The sequence below is a fragment of the Sminthopsis crassicaudata genome, chromosome 1 (assembly GCF_048593235.1).
Source record: "Sminthopsis crassicaudata isolate SCR6 chromosome 1, ASM4859323v1, whole genome shotgun sequence".
In the NCBI taxonomy this organism is placed as follows: domain Eukaryota; kingdom Metazoa; phylum Chordata; class Mammalia; order Dasyuromorphia; family Dasyuridae; genus Sminthopsis; species Sminthopsis crassicaudata.
The window spans coordinates 55227881-55246233 of NC_133617.1; the positions used below are offsets into that span (position 1 = coordinate 55227881).

At 38.4% G+C, this 18353-nt stretch overlaps 1 protein-coding gene across 6 annotated transcripts in view; it reads right to left on the reverse strand.

The window, feature by feature from the left end:
• Positions 1-18353, reverse strand: part of GNG7 (G protein subunit gamma 7) — a 375778-nt gene that overhangs the window by 131826 nt on the left and 225599 nt on the right. Inside the window, exons 5-6 of one of the 6 annotated variants that reach the window (XM_074304294.1) lie at positions 6602-6689; positions 5925-6122 (exon numbers count right to left, since the gene is read on the reverse strand). The exons of 3 other annotated variants lie outside the window; for them this stretch is intronic. The gene's annotated coding sequence lies outside the window, so the exon portion shown is untranslated. Of the gene's footprint in view, positions 1-5924; positions 6156-6601; positions 6690-18353 lie in introns of all 6 variants that reach the window. 2 more of the 6 variants (XR_012488404.1, XR_012488403.1) reach the window with 2 other exon arrangements.

Sequence of the window (18353 nt, forward strand, 5' to 3'; positions counted from 1 at the left end):
TCTTCTGAGAGCTGACACTTCTGATGGGCTATCTGTGCCAGGCAGTGTATGGTACTTGGTGGAGTTTACCTTGTTGTTATTTTCCCCTTTTTCCCCCTGTTATTTTCTCTCCTTTCGTCTCAAGGTTTGAATCAAGTCACATCTGCTTTATTATTCCCTCCCTTATTCTTTTTAGCACATGCACATCCCTCTCTCCTTCTAGGACTGTCCTAATATGGGGCAGTATGGCTAATGGATAGTATTAAACTTGGTGTTTGAAAGACTTGGCTTCCCATTCTGCCTCTGCCACTTACACATATTGAGTCATCAAATCTGTGTAAGCCTCAGTTTTCTCATCTATAAAAATCAGAACATTTATAGCTTTCTCTCTCTCATATATATATATACATATATGTATATATATATGTATAATACATATACATAGATATTTCTGTCGCAGGGTTTTTATGAGACTTAAAAGATAGGAGAAGTATTTTGCAAACTTCTTTAGCTAAAATGAGGGGCTTGGATTCTAAGGTTCCTTCTATGATCCTAAGAAAGTACTTTATTAATTATTATTTGGTATCTGTTATCTTTCATCTCTAAAATCTGTGGCATTATGAGAATGTCAGCTGGAAAGGATTATATTCTATGCTCCGAGGTTTCCTCTAACTCTGACTTTCTATATTCTAAGGCACTTTCTAAATTTAATGTTTTTTGTCATTCATCTGTATCTGACTCTTTGTGACCTTATAAACCAAAGCGGTCTAGTGCTTTCCATGAGAAATCTCCATGAGATTTTCTTGGCAAGAATTCTGGAGTAAATTGGCTATTGCCTCTATGAGTTATTTTTTAGGAAGAAACAAAGATTCAAACTCATATCTTTACTATACGGTGATGTTCCTCTGTAGATAAACTGAGAAAATTAGAATTAGAGAATGTAGAATATAGAAATATATAACTTTAGAATACACTATTAGACCTAACATAGAACATTGAGGCAGTTCAGTGGATAGAGCACTAGATCTGAAGTCAGGAAGATCTGAGTTCCAATCTGACCTCAGGTACTTCCTAGCTGTGTGATCCTGGGGAAGTCACTTAACTTCTACTTGCCTTAACCCAGTGAAAAAGGAAATAGCCAACCTACTCCAGAATTCTTGGCAAGAAAATCTCATGGAGATTTCTCATGGAGAGCACTAGATCGCTTTGGTTTATTTAATTATTAAATTTCTATTTTATCAATGAGGTGATTCAGGCTAATTCCAGTGGAATTTTAATGAAAAGAGTCATCTGCATCCAGAAAAAGGAACATGAGGAGTGAATATGGATCACAACATAATATTTTCACTCTTTTTTGCTGTTTTCTTGCCTTTTTTTCCTTTATCTTTTTTTCCTTTTTGATGTAATTTTTCTTGTACAGTACGAATTTATATTTATTATATTTGTATTTGTATTCTTATAATCATTGTGTATGTTATTTTATGTTACTTTGGATTAACTCATGTTAGCTTCTCTATATTATATTTATTCTTCCTCTTTCACAGTACAGTAATAGTCCATTATACTCATGATCTTCTCATCTTCTTATCCTACCTTAATCAATGGTAAATCTTTTTTCCTATTAACATCATTACTGTTAACAGTTTTGAGAACCTGAACAGGGGCAATGTAGCAGGTGAGGAAGAGGCGGAAGAATCTGGAGAGAGTCCAGGTGAGTGTGAATCATAGTTGTGGTTCCTCTTAAAATTGTGGTCTCAGGAAGGAGTCCCCCAGTAAGGAGAAAAGAATCCAAGACAGAAGTTTTTCAGGATAGCAATGGAGAAGGTGAGCTGAAAGAAGGGGATTTTCAAGAGAATCCAGGCAAATAGGAAGGGAAGCATGGCTGAGGCCAAAGAAGGCTGTTTTGTCCAGGCTATAGTAAGAGGAGCTGTGGGGGAGCAGATTGCCACACCTGTGCAATGGCAATTTTGGTTGGATTATGGCTCAAGGGAGGGAGGCAGCATGGTTAAAGAGCTTAGAACCTCAAATTCAACCTTCTAACCTAAGTTTTCTCATCTGTAACATAAGGATAATAATATTTAAAGAATCTGCCTCAATGGATTGTTTTGGGGGAAATACTTTAGAAATCTTGGGAAAATGTTAAGTTATTATTATTGTAATTTTCCTTCTATCTTTGCCCTTCAATATTCTAAGGTACTTCTAGCTCTGATACTATGGTCTAATGTTCCTTTGAACTTTGATATGCTATGATTCTAAAAGGGAAAATTTATAAGACAGGCATTTAAATATACTTCACTGTAATATTCTTTAACAATTTGATGTTTTTAATTTTATTTTCATAAAATTACAATCTAACAGTAAATAACACTTTCAGGAGGATGGTCAATAATTCTGATACAAAATATAATTTATTGTTATTATATTATCACCTCTTGGGAGCAGCTAAGTGACTCAGTGTTTAGAGTACTGGCCTAGAATCAGGAAGTTTCATCTCAGATATTCCTAGCTTTGTGACCACAGGCAAGTCATTAACTGTTTGCCTCAGTTTCCTCATCTGTAAAATAAGAAATAGCAAACCATTCCAGTATCTTTGTCCAGAAAACCCTAAGGGGGATTAAAAAGCACTGGACATAAATGAAAGGACTGAAAAAAAAAAAAAGATCAGGGGTGAGGATGGAGGTTTGGAGGAGGGAATTGGCAGGAGGAGACACGATAACTAGAAATTCTAATAGGATTTTATATTGCAGTTTCTGTAGTGTTTTCCACCTTAACTTTGTTCCATTCAACAAATATTAATTAAGCACTCAAATGCCTGCATTTCTCAGTTCCTCAATCTCCTTGACTCCCATGACGAACAGACAGGGATGATTCCACACTTGATTTCGCTACCACCTACAATTGTTATTCTTCCATATTCAAGAACTCTGAATTTTCTGTGTTATCACAATCTTCTCTCTCTCTCTCTCTCTCTCTCTCTCTCTCTCTCTCTCTCTCTCTCTCTCTCTCTCTCTCTCTCTCTCTCTCTCTCTGCCTCTTAATATCTCTACTCAGTGATATCCCTGGTTTCCTTCCTTCCCAATCTTGACTGTTACATAAAGAAGTTCAATTACAGACCATCCCCCACACTAGAATCTTCTGATTTCTTGGTCTCTGCTGACCGTGTTTTGCTAAACACTAACCCTGGATCAAACCATCTGCCTCCTTCACTCTTACTCATATGTTGCTGAAGGGAATGGAGGAAATTAACAAAACTGTGCCGACTGGGTCCATGACAAGTTTACTGAAGCTAATCTCTGGGCGGGCGCCCATTGTAGCAAGGCACTCCTATGATAGAGCCTCCTTAATTGATTCCATATCCTTCTCACCACAACAGTTATTCCAAACCTTTTCTTCTTTCTTTGGGCTTCCCATGCCATCCCCCCTCCCCCATTTCTGCTGAAGACCTCAAGTTGTACTTCCAGATAAAACTGACACTCTTTGCTGAGAACTACTTCCTCCCCTCCCCTTCTTCAACTTATATCCCTAGGATATCTTTGCCCCATCAAAGTCTTTTACTGAAGTCTCTTGTGATGAGGTAGCTCTTCTCCTTACTTACGATGAGATGACCTTGATACTTGCCAAAGCCAACCCATCTATATGTAACCTTGATCCCACCTTCTCGCATCTTTTTCAGCAGGTTGAATCTAGCACCACATCATTTCTCGGTATTCTTCAATCTTTCCATATCTGCTGGTGCCTTCCTCGTGTTTACAAACACACCTACATGTCCCCCATTTTTGCAAAAACTTTCAATAGATATTACCATGCTTCCCAGCTATCATTCTCCCTCTTGTTCATCTAAACTCCTTTACAAAACCAAACCTGTGTACCACTGGTATTTCCACGTGCTCTCCTCTTACTCTCTTCTAACTGTGCTGCACTCTAGCATCTGATCACATCATCACCTGAAACCATTTTCTCTGAAGTCACCAATCAGTGAGAACTCAAGGTGTATCCTTTGAGGACACGCACGTTAGTGGGCATGACTTGGATGTGGCTCCCCAGAGGACACTAAAAAGGAGGTCAAACAGCAGAAGGAGAGCCAAGAAAGAGTGGTGCCACAAAAATCAAGAGAGAAGAGGGTAACCCACAATTGCAAAGGCTACAGAGAGGTCAAGAAAGATAAGGCCTTTCAGCTTGGCAATTAAGAGACTGGTAGCAGGGAAACATGTGACCTTAGAAGAAAAAGACGTCTTGAAAATCACTCACTTCAGCCACAATGTGACCCTGGACAAAACTTTTAAGGATTTTGAGCTCATTTGTGAAATGAAGAAGTTGGATTTAATGGCCTCAAAAGGCACTTCCTGCTCTAAATCTATGATCCTGTGGTCTAATCCAATTTTCTCAATTTATCTGAGAAAAATGGAATCCAGACAGGAAAGTACTATGCCTGCTAAGAATATCTACCTGGTGCTGGGCAAATCAGGATATGAATCTGGTTCTTCTGATTCTCCTTGTCTGAAGTGCTTCCCATTATATTGTGTCCCACTATGTGGCATATGTCTACACTATACTGACTAGCCAATCTGGATGTCTGAACTTTACAGCTATCATGTAAGAAAAAGGAAATAGGTTGTTTGTGACAATCACTAGAGGAGGGAGAGAGGAGTTTCTCTCTTAGTTATTGCCAGCAAGACTCTTGCCAGAGTTCTCCTTAACGTTAAAAGTTAATCATTCACCTAGAATATCATGTAGCCAAGTGCAAGTGTGGCTAAGGAAAGGGCCAAGGAACAGTTGACATGATGTTTGCTGGCTGACGACTCCAGCAGAAATGCCAGGAGCAGAACAGAAGTCTGTACACAATGTTCATTGATCTGATCAAGGCCTTTGAAACTGTTAGTCATGAAGGCTTGTGGGAGATTATAACAAGATTTGGTTGCCTGGAGAAGTTCATCAATACTGTACATCAGTTTCACAACAGCACACTTGCTTCGGTTCTGGATAACAAATCTTGCGCACTTTTCCCAATCACCGATGGAATAAAGCAGGGCTATGTGTTTGCTCCCATGCTTTTTAGTATGATGTTTTCAACCATGTCATCAAATGCCTTCAGTGAGGATGAAAACAGCATCAAGGTCACTGATGACAAGTTATTTAACTTGAAAATGTTACAAGCCAATACTAAAATAGAAGGAGAGTTGGTGTGCAACTTTTTGTTGCAAAAGATTGTGTACTCAGTGTAGCCTCTGAAGCTGAAATTCAACAAAGTTTGGATTTATTCTTTGCCACTTATGCTAATTTTGGCATAACACCAAAAAACCACAAAATTTCCACCACCCAGCTTTATAATATCCCTTAGTTATCGCAAATAGAGAAATTTTTAATGATGTGGATAAGTTCACATCATTGGCATTATACTTTCTAGGGATACATACTAGTTTAGTGTTTACACACATTATTCTCACAGCAAGTGAGGATGGGTAGATCCTATTATTGTCTCTATTTTACAAATGGAGAAACTTAGGCTTAAGGAGGTTAAGAGTCATACAGCTAGTATTTGAGGCAGGATTTGATCCTCTACGATTATACTACTTAGCTGCCTCATCAACTCTATGCAGATTGCTCCTTTTTTTTTTTTTTTTTTTTAATATCCAGACTTAGTTCTTCTATCCCAAATTTCAGTATTATAACACAATTAACTATTAGACATCTCCAGTTGAATCTCATAGACATCTAGAACTCAACATATCACCAAAAGAACAAATTAAACAGTCTCCTCTCTGCTTTCTTTCTCTATTTCTGTTGAAGGTAATGCCATTCTTCCAACCCCACAGGTTTATATCCCAGGAGTCTTCCTTGGCCTTTTCTTTGTGCTCCTCAACCTAGTTCCCAACATCAATCTCTAAATGTGCATCTCTCTGCTCTCTCCCCTCTCATATAGCTACCAGCCTACTTTGGGCTCTTACCTCGACAACTACAATGGCCTCTTCATTTGTCTCTTTGCCTCCAGTCTTTTTCCTTTCCAATTCATTCTTTATGCATCTGCCATAATGATATTTTTAGATACTCAAGAAGATCCAATGGCTTCTTCTTGTCTTTAGAATGAATACAAATTTCTGTTCGACATTCCCAGTACTTTTCTCTCCTCTGCCTCACAGTGCTCCCTGGTTGCCACAGTTGAAGACAAATGCCACTTCCTCCAGAAAGCATGGAGGAGAGGTGGAAGAGAAAGAAAAAAAAAACTATTACAAAAATAAAGTAATTTAAAGTAATATAGATTTTATCTTTAATTTTCTATGCAAACATTCCCATTTAGTAGAATGCAAAAGAAAGGATCTTTAAGGACAAAGCATTTTTGTTTTTGTGTCATCAGTGTCTAGTGTACTGCCTGCCACAGGGTAAGCAGCTAATAAATAAATGCTTGCTTAATTGAAGCTTTTAATCTCTTTGAGACTCAGTTTTCTTATCCATAAAATGTGGATGATCAACTTTTCACTCCTTACATCACAGAGATGTTGTGAGCAAAGTACAATGTACACTTTTACTCCAGAAATATGATCTATAGTTATATCCTATCTGGTCTACAGCCAGTCACTCCACCCCCCACAGGGGGAAAAAAACAATAGCCTGCATAGAACTCTACCTGTAGCAGACATCCCATAAATGTTTGTTGCTAATGATGAGATCTCAGAATATTAGGGAACTTCTCTTTTGTTCACAATAAAACTCATCTAAAGAATAATAAAAAAAAACAAATGTATTTTTCTACATCTATTCAGGTTTAGCAGCATCAGTAAGGTTAAGCAGTTTATGACTGAGCTAAAGCAATCTGTTTATTATAGATAATGGGAAAGTTTACCTCGACCCTGTCAGCTTCTCAAATAAAAGGCTGTGGTTGAGGAAAACAAGAGTTTCTCTAGAATTTTAAATAGCCCCATAAAGACTACCAACCTCAGAGATCATATGGGTCATTTGCCATAGAAGGATGTAAATAGTTCTAAAAGGCTGTTAGGTAAGGCAGATGCAGAATTATCTCACAGGACTATAAAAACAGATCTTTGGGGGGTCAATTTCAAACATTTTCTGCAGTTGTTCCCCTTTCCCTAATACTTGCCGATCTGGCTTCATAAGTCACCATAGCTCACTTTTCTGGCTAGCAATATACAACCCCATGGGCCTTAGAATGGAGTGGACTTGATGACCTCTGAGAGGATCCTTCCAATGATCAGAATCAGTGATTCTGGGAGTTAAGAAGGGTGAACTTTCAAATCCTAGGACTGAGAGGATCTAAGGACAGAAAGTGAAATCCTGGTTGGAAGGGTCATTAGATGCCAGGACCAGTGACTCTTGGGCTCTTAAAGACTGTCTAGCTTTTATTGTACAGCTAAAGAAATGAAGATCTCCTGCCTTACATAGTCCAGTATACTAACATTGCATCTAAGTTGTCCTGTTCTCATGAGGAGGAAAATGAACTCCACTGCCTGATAAAGACTTGTGATTTCATTAATGTGGGCCGCCTTCTGCTGATATAGGTAGAAATTGCTTACTTACAAGCTCTTCAAGAGCTACTGTGGTTGCAGATGCTGGTCATGAGTTTTGCTGAACTTAGAAAAATTGTTTCCTTAGAGGATATATAAATAGTCTGTCACTAGATTTTAATCCAGACACAATTTAGAGTGTGAAAATCTTCAATAAACACACCAGTGGAGCCCATATAAAATGTGAGAATCCTTATCCCAGATTCCCTTCTCACTGATGAAGTGGGTCCCCTTAGACAGGCTCCATCTCCCGCTGAGGGTTCTAAGGATAGATGGTTCTAAGGGTTTTTGAGCAGTTAGGAATAATTCTATAATGCTATCTGCTCAAGTTCCCACTAATGCTTTCCTCACTAAGATTATCAGCTAAGAATCAATTGAATTGGCCGGTCTTAAGTAGCTTTTAGGGAGGGGTATTTATTAATGGATTACAATAAAGAGAGTTGGTACAAAATACTTCCTTCCTAAAATTATTTTAGTCTAAAATTATTTTAATTTCCTCACAAAGAGCCAAACTGACACCTTGTGAGATGTTGATTTGACTGAGAAACAAGGAAAGGCATTCAGACAACCATGATACCTAAGGTTGGGATGGAAGACTAACTATGGGGCATAAGGACTAGAGGGAAGATGCTGGGAGCCAGGAATCCAAATCTTATCTTTGCTACATGGTGTTGTGTGGTCTTGTGGCAAATTTCTTAAAGTTTTTGAGAATCCTCTATAAAGTGAGGTCTTAGTGAGTGCATAGCTGAGTTCTAAGATATGATCCCAGGAAAAATTAGGACAACATACTCTAAAGTAGCCCTGAATATCATTCCCAGCAGTCTCACAGAAATGAGTGAGAACTGCCAAGGAGGAGAGTTTGGAAAGAGACAACACTCAGAGGATCTTAGGACTGAGATCTGTAATGGAATTTTGAGATAGTTTAATCCACACCCTCATTTTACAGATGAAAAAAATTAAGACTCAGTGAAAGTGACTTATCCAAGGTCATATAGGCAGGAAGTAGCCCTTGAACTTGACATTATTTCTCTGATCATATGATTCAATGGACCATAGTGGATAATTTCTGGTTTCACTGGCTTAAAAAAAAATCCACCTCAGTCACTAAGAGTCTAAGCTCAGTTTATATACCTTTGTTTTGAATTGTACTTAATGAGGATAGATTTCCTGTGATGAATTAGGTGTATGATCATGAAGTCAGTTCAGCTGGCTGTCAACATGGCTGTTTGTATATCCAATCTAAATGACACTTGCTGGTCCCCAGAGGGTGAGCACAGGTTCCCTTTTCCTCTAGAAACATTTGGGTGTTTTTGCAGGGGATTTTCCATCCATGCAATAACCTTTGTTGTTGTTGTTGTAATTAAATTTAGTGAAGAGAGCTGAAAACCCCGAAAGCATTGGGGGCTTTTTCCTAGCTCTGCTCTGGAAGGATGGGTCAGGCAGCAGATTGGCACCTCATTTGCAGAGATGTCAGTGGGCAGTATCAGCATCTAGATTCTGGAGTCGGGAAACTATCTGCCTACACAACCACCCCCACTGCCCTTGTATGGACAGACAGCTGAAAAGCCTAAGCCAGGAGAGGCAGAGAGGAAGGAAGGGAGGCTAATGAGAGGTCAGACTAAAAGGGTAAAGCTGAATCATAAACACGAACAGCTCAGAGTGGTGCTTTTCAAGGTATGAGGGAAGTGTCAAAGTTCAGGAAGAACCCTGAGACAACAGTTTGTGACACACTGGGCAAGCTGTCTAGAGAGAATGGGTAACAAGGGTCCATAGGATGGTTCCACAGATGAAGCCAAGATAGGAAAGTATAACCCCTCTGGGGGTATAAGATAGGAAGGGGCCTTCTCAACCTGGAACATTCCTCCTTGGTAACTTTCTCTCGTTGTTGAATTTTTAAAATTTTAACTTTAAATTTAAATTTTAAATGGTGGCTTTTCCTTCCTCTACTGCCTTGTGCTTTTGACTTTCTGGACTTTGCCACCATGCTCCCCCAGCCAGAAGGTGGTGCCCCCCTATCCCAGATATTTCAGTTCCCTTTTATGTGTTGTCTTCTTCCATCAGAATCTAAATTCTTTGAAGGCAAATACTATCTTTATTTTTGCTTGTATTTTTATCCCCAAAGCTCAGCACAGCATCTAGTACATTGTTGGGGCATTCAGTCATGTCTTCATAATCCTGTGGACTATAGATTTTCTTGGCAAAGAGACTGAAGTAATGTGGCATTTCCTTCTCCAACAGATTAAGGCAGACAGAGGTTAAGTAGGCTCCAGGGTCACCCAACTAGTAAGTGTATAAGGTTGGATTTGAATTCAGGTCTTCCTAACTCTGGATTGGCACTTTATCCACCCCACCACCTAGTTGCCCCTGACTATCTAGCCGTCTCCTATGTCTAGCATATAAAAATGCTAAATAAATGCTTGATGCCTGCAAAGGAATGGGAACATGGTGGCTATTGAAGGCAGATACACTCTGTATTTCTGAAAGACAGAAAGGTAAGGGATGAGAGTAGTAGTCACTTTAGGAAGCAAAACTGCCATGAATTGATCATAATCCCATGACAAAGTTCGAGAGAGCCTGGGTAGTTATCTTGTGACTGTGATTCTTCAAGAGGAATAGGGTGAATTAGATAGCTACTGAGATCCCTTCTAATTCAGATTCTGTGAAATTATATGACTTTAAAAGTGATATAAAAGTTGAAAAAATTGAGTTTTTGAGAGAAGTGACTTATTATGGATGCTCTTTCCTATATATCGTGCCATACCCATTACTTCAAGTCATTATGAATACCATTTTCAGATGACAATCAACAAGCATTTATTAAGTATTTACTAAGTAACAGGAACTGCTAAGCCTGGAGAATACAAAGAAAGGCAAAAACATGGTCCTTGACCTTAAGGAGCTCATTCTAATGGAAGTAGAACAAGCGAACAACCATGAAAATAATCAGCTATGTGTCGCAGTAGACAGAGCTCTGGAAAGGCATCAAGTCAGGAAAACTCATCTTTCTGAGTTCAAATCTACTAACTGTTTGACCCTAGGCAAATCATTTAACCTTATTTGTCTCTGTTTCTTCATCTGTAACATGAACTGGAGAAGGAAATGGCAAACCAGTCCAGTATCTCTGCCAAGAAAACCCCAAAAAAGAGTTATGAAGAGTCAGAGTGAAATATATCTATTATGTGTAGATAAAAGGCAATCTCAGAGGAAGGTATTAGTAAACTAAGAAAGGGTTCTTGCAGAAAGAGGGATTTGTGCTGATTTTGAATGAAGTCAGAGAAGCCAGGAGTTAGAGGTGAGAAGGAATAACAATCAAGGCATTGGGGACATTGGATGAAAAGGCCCAGAGTCGGGAGATTGAATGTTGTATGTGAGGAACAGCATGCATTTACTTTCAGTCAGACTATCTTAAGTAAGAAAGAAAATGAAAAGTAAATTGTAGAAACTTTGGACTTGGGGAAAGTGAAAGAAGAGACAGAGATCTGTCTGAACCAACTTTGATTCAACCAGAGTCCAGTGGATAGGTAGGCACATATTAATTACAGAACGTCAGAGGTAGAAGTGATTTGAGGACACAAAACGTTAAAGCTGAGAGAGACCTTAGAACAGATCATCAGAACTGAAAGGGACTTCAGAATATAGGCTGGGAGAACTTTAGAACAAAGCAAACTAGAAGGGGATATTAGAAGTCTTTTCATTTGGGAGAACTTGCTTCCTTTTTTTATATTTTGATAATTATTTCAATATAATTGGTTTCTTTGTAATCCTATATACCAAACATGATACTCTTATGTAAAAGATTAAGAAATTCTACTTTAGAGAACCTTCTACTCTGAGGTTTCATTGTCCTAATGGGTGACCATTTGGGATAGCCCCAGTACAAGACTTTACTTTACTCCCTTTTCTCTGATCAGCTTCTTCTATAACCTCACCAATCTCTTTGTCTTCCTCCACCATCTTTCTAGAACTAGAGTCAGGACCAAATCAATTCTGCCATTGTTCCTGGATGGAACATGCCAGCCTATTATCTACTCCCCTAAAATGCCACTTATCATCTTTGTAACTTTCTTAATCTTGCCTATCACTTTCCTATGTGCATTCTCTCCCTCATTAGAATGTAAGCTCCTTCAAGTCAGGGATTGTCTGCTTGGTATTTGTATTGCCAGCTCTAAGAACAATGCTCAGCACATAATAAATGCTTGTTTATCTATTCATTCATTTATTTCTCTATCTTTGAATTCATTCATTCATATTTAAGATAATTGGATCTAATTAGCCCCATAAGAAAATTTTCTATTCTATTTGTAAGGATTTCCAGGGAAGGAGATCTCACAAACTCAAAAGCTTTATAAACTCAAAAATCCAGACAAGATGTTTCCTCAAATACGATCGTTTTGTTTGGCTGGCTGTGAGCATGAAACTGAAAAGGCAGATTGGAAAAGGTATGCTGAGCTCATACACCACACTCCAGTCTCCAAGTCTATAAAATAGAAAGAACAATGCATGCCTCCCTCCTGGAGACATAAGCTAGGGGCCTGAAAGACTGCAGATCACATTGTAAACTTGGCTTGCAATAATGTGACCTGTGTGTTGGATCTGCACTATGAACGACCTGCATGGGGCCAAGTGCTCCCACAGTCCAGCCACAAAGCCAGTGGGGGTAACATAGGAGCTCCCCAATTAAGAGCATAAATACTGGCAATAAAAGAGGCAGCTTTTTCCACTGAGTACATTTTAAAAGGGGAACATTTTCACTGCATGAAGGCCTTGTTTTGAAACTGGCTCCCGTCAGTCTGCAGGACGTAACATATACAAAGAAGAGACAGACTTCATTGAAGCAAAAATTCCCTATCTTGCCACCATCATTCCTTACCAAAGGTATGCACCCACCAATAGCAACGCCAGTGTCGACTCCAGAGGAACTAAGCCATGCCTCAGTGGGACTGCCTGCTTGGCATAGAGACAAGATCACTGGCTATGGAGTCGAAGGGCCCATGTGGGATTGAGCTTTAACTCTGCCATCTCCCCGTGTGACTCTGAGCAACTCATATCCTCATCTCTATGGACTTTTGTTTCCTTAAGTGCAAAATATCAGGTTGGTATGAAATAGGCAAAGATGAAAAGAGAAGAAAATAAAAATAGTGTCAGAGTGGCTGTGAGAAGACAGCTCACCAACATACTCCTAGAAGAGCTGGAAATTGTTCCATTTGTTTTGGAAAACAATTTGGAATCATGTGAGAGAAATGATTTAACAATTCATACCCTTTGAACTACTGATCCAGTTACTGGGCATGTATGCCAAGGAGGTCAGTCAGTAAAAACGATACCCAAATAGTAAAAAATCCTACTTTTCAAGGTAGCAAAAGGAAGAAAGGAAACACTTTTAGATGTGAGCAAAAACAATTAGCACCACTGAAAAGAAGAACAAAATAATAATAGCTAGCATTCATATAGCACTTTACAAAGCACTATATGTTACCCACCCCCTGCCCCCAAGAAAAAATGTATGATTTCTACCACATAGCTATTGAGGTCTCTCCCAACTCAAAAATTCTGTAATTACAGTGTGTCTGTCATAAGAAACTCTGAACATGAGAAATGCAAACACAGGAAGACTTGTAGGAATTGAGACAGAACAAAGAAAGCAAGAATCAGGATAATGACTTCACTAAGGAAAGTGAACACAACACTACAAGGCAGCTGGCTCTGATTTAAATGCATGACCAACACTGGTTCCAGACGTCAGATAACAAAATACCCTTACCTTCTCTCAGAGAAGGGGGGGGGGGGACTACAGTTATATATATTTATGGATGTAGTCACTATGTTTGGATTTGCTTAACAGATAAGTGATAGAATCTGAATTTTACCAAAAAAGAGTAGATCCCTTTTCGCTTCACTGTGCATGGGGAGACATTGAACTCAAAATAAAATTTTGCCTCTGACAGTTACTGAATGACTATGAACATGTTGCAACCTCTGATCCTCAATTTCCTAATCTAGAAAATGGTGCCAATGATGCTTATAATGACCATTTTCAAAGACTGAGGATCAAATGAGATGTTTAATGTATATAAAACACTTTCTAAACTAAAACTGAAACACTTTAAAGTGTTTCTAAAGGTCAGCTAGTATTGTTTATAAAGAAAAGAAGCAAAAATTTCCAATAGATTTCTAATCTGAGCACTACTTTAAAATGTGCAATGGAAAGGGTGCTAGATTTGTTGTCAGGTTTCTGGGGTTGAGCCCTTGCTTCAACATTTAATGTTGTGTGACCACAGGCAATTCAGTGAATTCTACTAAACCTCAGTTTCCTCATCTGTAAAGTAGAGCAATAGTATTAATAACTATTCTTATGTCCATTATGCATTAAGGTTCACAAAATACTTTTCTCATAATAACAATGTGAGATACATATTGTAAACTTCATTATATAGATAAGGAAACTGGGGGAAAAAAGTACACAGACTCAAGAGATGTTATATGGCTACCACTAGTCACACACTAATAGGCACTGGAGCCAAGATTTGATCATAAGTAGACAGAATCTAAGTTCAATATTAGCATTACCTATTTCATAGAACTATAAATGATAAAGTTGTGTCAAAAACTAAGTTGTTGCTATTTTTCCTTGCCATTTTAGGTCTTTAAAGAATTGCATATCCCTTAAGAACTCTACTATAGACTGCCAGTATTCAATTTGTGAAATTGGCATATTTTAACAGGCTGAGCTGGCATGGAAAGCCATGAAATTATAAAGTCAAAGGAGATCTTGAAGCCTAATCCTCTCATTTTGCCATGAAGAAACTGAGGCACAGGATGTAACCAATATCACATACTGAATACATGGCAGAACCAGGAAAAAAATAGTATCTTGACACCCTATCTTGATACATTTCTATGACATAATGATTCATGTCCCTCAAAGCTTTTCACATAAAAACAGCGCAGTCTCAGGAATTTGGGAATTTCTGAGCATGAGGGATTCATTTGTAGTTAGGGACAATTTGTAGTTTGACAAAAATTGAGGAAAATTGGAACAAGGAGAGCCATCTGAACCACCCAGACAATATAAAAGAAATGGACAAACAGCAATCCAAGGGCTTTTCCCCTCCCAGCCTAAGAGAAGGTAAAGGATATCCTTCCTCCTGTAAGGTTTTCTTTTTGGTGAGGGAGTGTTCTAAGGAATTCCCAGCAAAGAAACTTCTACCAAAGAAGCTTTTCAACTTTTCAGCAATTTGTAGTCTTGAAGAATCGTATGGGGCAATAAGAGGCAAGTGATATGCTCAGAGTCACATGGCAAGGGCAGGATCTCTTTTGATGAGATTATTTGGACTTCTGGTTAAGATGGTGCTATGAAAGACTATTAAGGAGCCCAGTTCCCTCAAATATATCTCAGCAACGATATAAAAAGGTACTGGATGACACAGTGAGTTATTGGCTAAGTTGTATCGGTCCTGTCCATCTCTTAGTGACCCCATTTTGGAGTTTTCTTGGCAGAGATAGTAGAATGATTTGCCATTTCTTTGTCCAGGTCATTTTACATATGAGAAAATTGAAACAAACAGGGTTGAGTAATTGACCTGTGATTATATAGCTAGTGAGTGTCTGAGACCAGATCTGAACTCCTGAAGATGAGAGTCTTCCTAACTCCAAGACTGGCATTCCATCCACTATGCCACCTAGCTGCCCTTGGAACAATGATAAAGAAGGCAAAAAGAAATAGTAGTAAGCTTCTTCACCTAGACTAGGACAGCACAAGAAGATGGCCAGAAATCCGTGTAGAGGCAGGGACAGGTTATATTAGGGAAGGCACAGACCAGTTTAAGAATCACTTAACAGTGCTTGGAAACCTGAACTTCTCTGAGCTGAGCTGAGATACACCAGGAGAAAGAGAAGCCTGCGCAAGCTCTGACAGTAGGGTCCTTGTAGGATCTCTGTGGGGCCTCTAATGGAATGTGGTTCATTCCTGAGTTGGATCTTGCTATTCCTTTCAGGATGGAAGCCAAAGTTGGTGATTAGGATGGAATTCACAGTAGGTTCCACAGTTAGATGAACTAGGCACAGAGATGGGTTGAGACCAGCAACTCTGCTGGGTTATCAGGAGATTGATGCAGAAGCCAAGGACTGTGGCAGAGGGCAGGGCCTAGCATCAGGCAGCATATTGAGAACTGGGGTGCTGCACCAGATACAAGCCACTGTACTAAACATTTTACAAATATTATTTCATTTGATCATTAGAGAATGGATGACTAAGCTATAGTATATAAATATGATGTAATTACTATTGTGCTGAATTCTTATCAGAATAATGACCAATCAAATTTCAAAGGACTAGTAATGAAACATGATACCCACACCTGATAAGAGAGGTGAGGAGCTCAAAATGGAGATGGAGACAAATTTTTTTTGGACGTGCCCAATGAGATATTTGATGTCTCTTTCTAACTCGATATTTTGCATACCTAATAACCCGAACCTTCTAAGTTCCACCTTTTTTAGTAATGTTCCTTTTAAAATCCCTCCATTATTCTGAATGTTGCCCCTATTCCATGCCACCACACATATATATTCTTTTAACAAAGATAGACAAAGAGCTAAGCAAAATCCAAACAAACTACATCCACCCATTCCCTTCTTTGAGAAGAAGGTAAGGATGTTTTGTTATCTGACATCTGGAACCATTGTTGGTCAAGTACCCCTGGATACAGTAGTGAATTATAGGGGGGACAGAACCACAGAGAGCCTACCCAGCCCAACTAAGAGAGTGCAAGAAGAAGGAACCTAGCTCTAGCAATCCCAAAACCAAGAGAGATGAGCAAACAAACTACACACACACACACACACACACACAGTGAAGAAATACAATGAGTAGAGTCAGTGTAGTAGTGTGCTAGGCTTGGCAGTAGGAATACAGGTTCAAATCCTCCCACAGACACATCTCTGTGCAATCTCAGACAAGTCACTTAAAACTCCCTGGGGTCTTAGTTCCTTCCTTTGTAAAATGTGGTGTTTAACTCACAGGGCTGTTGTGAAGATCCAGTAGGAACAGTTTTCTTGCAAAACATCTTACTAGCATTAAGAGAAGCCCCCAAGAGTCAATGCGAGAAAAGAATAACCCCATGGCAAGTTCAAGTGGAGTCCCACAGAAAAATATGACTTAGCTTCAAGAGTGATTCTAAAAGAAGCACGAGAGAAAGAACAGGATAAAGGGAAGAATCAGGATCACAATTTATGTAAACATTACAATAACATAAAGGGAAACAACTCTGAAAGACTCCAGAATGCTCATTGATGCAAAGGAGGCTGCTGCTGAATCATACATCCTCACTTAGCAGAGAGGGAATAGACAAGAGGTATAGAATGACACATACAACTTCAGACAAAGTTAATGTGTTTTGATTTGTTCAGCTTGATAGACTTATTTGTTACAAGGAGGGCTTTATATTGTGCAGAGGCAGTTGGTGGGTAGTGAAAATGATATAAAAATGAAACATTAAAAAAATGTACCAAAAAGCAGAGAACAATCTACAAAGAAGTAAAGAAAGGATGGACGCTCGTGAATATAATTTCTTCTATTATTACATATCCTCTCTTGAATTGGTAATTTACTGTTATATATTTCAAATCTTCTCTGATGTTCTGCTGGGCACATGGCAATGTTCTGTTCTGTTTCCTTTTCCTTTTCAGTTTTTCTTTTTATTAAATAAAAACAAAAATAAAAAAGAAATGCCAAAAAACAGAAAAAAAAATGTGCAGAAGGAAGATCAGAAAGGGATAAAGACATGCAGGGCTACTACTATGTAAAATTTAATATTCACTTTTAAAAAAGGTAGGCAGGTACAGTGGATAGAGCTGGGCCTGAAGTCAGGAAGACTCATTTTCCTGAATTACAATCTGGTTTCAGACACTTTCTAGCTGTGACCTGATTAAGTTACTTTACCTTGTTTGCCTCAGTTTCCTCATCTGTAAAATGAGTTAGAGAAGAAAATAGGAAACCATTCCAGTATCTTTGCCAAGAAAACCCCAAAGGTTGTTATTAAGTGTTGACTGAACACCATAATATTCTTTCCTGTTCTTTGTAATTATGGTATTCTTATTTGATAGGTTCTAAACAGAAAAAAAATTATATTTAAAATTTGTAAAGGGAAATGTTTTGGCTACTAAAGATAACACACAGAGATCGTAACTTTTTAAAAAAAGAATTTGATCAACTACATTTAATGTTGAAAATATACTTACAAATATAATGGACTTCAGGATGATAAATGAAGAGGGTTGGACTAAATCATCTGCCACTAAAGGCACTTCCAGCTCTAATATTCTATGCTATGTGGTCTGATTTTCTATAATTCTGTGCTGGTAGCATTACTTTAACCCTCTAGTATAATGTTAAGCTCTTTGAGAACTGGGATTGTTTGATTTTTGTCTTTGCATTTCCATTGCCTAGCAGAATGCTCTGAACATGATGCTTAATAAGTGCCTTTTGCATTTGTCAAGAGAAAGACTATTGTCTTCTTTAACTAATGTTTAGATACAAAGTGTCTTATAAACAGAAACAGTTTTCTAATTAGCAAGCAAAAGTGTCTCTGCCCTTTCAGTTTTCAGACAATTATGTCTCAAAAAAAATACTCAGTATGGAAGGAGGAATTTAATTTCTAAACATAAATGAAGACACATAACTTTGGAGAGCAGTTATGGGATCTGTCATATCAATGATACACATTGTTTCCCTGAAGACTAGCTATTAAATAGTCATCTAGTGGATAGAAAATGTAGGGTTGATCTGTTTCTCTCTATGTGTAATTTGTCTTCTCATCTTCCTGTCTCATGCACTAAGCGCACATCTATGTGATATAA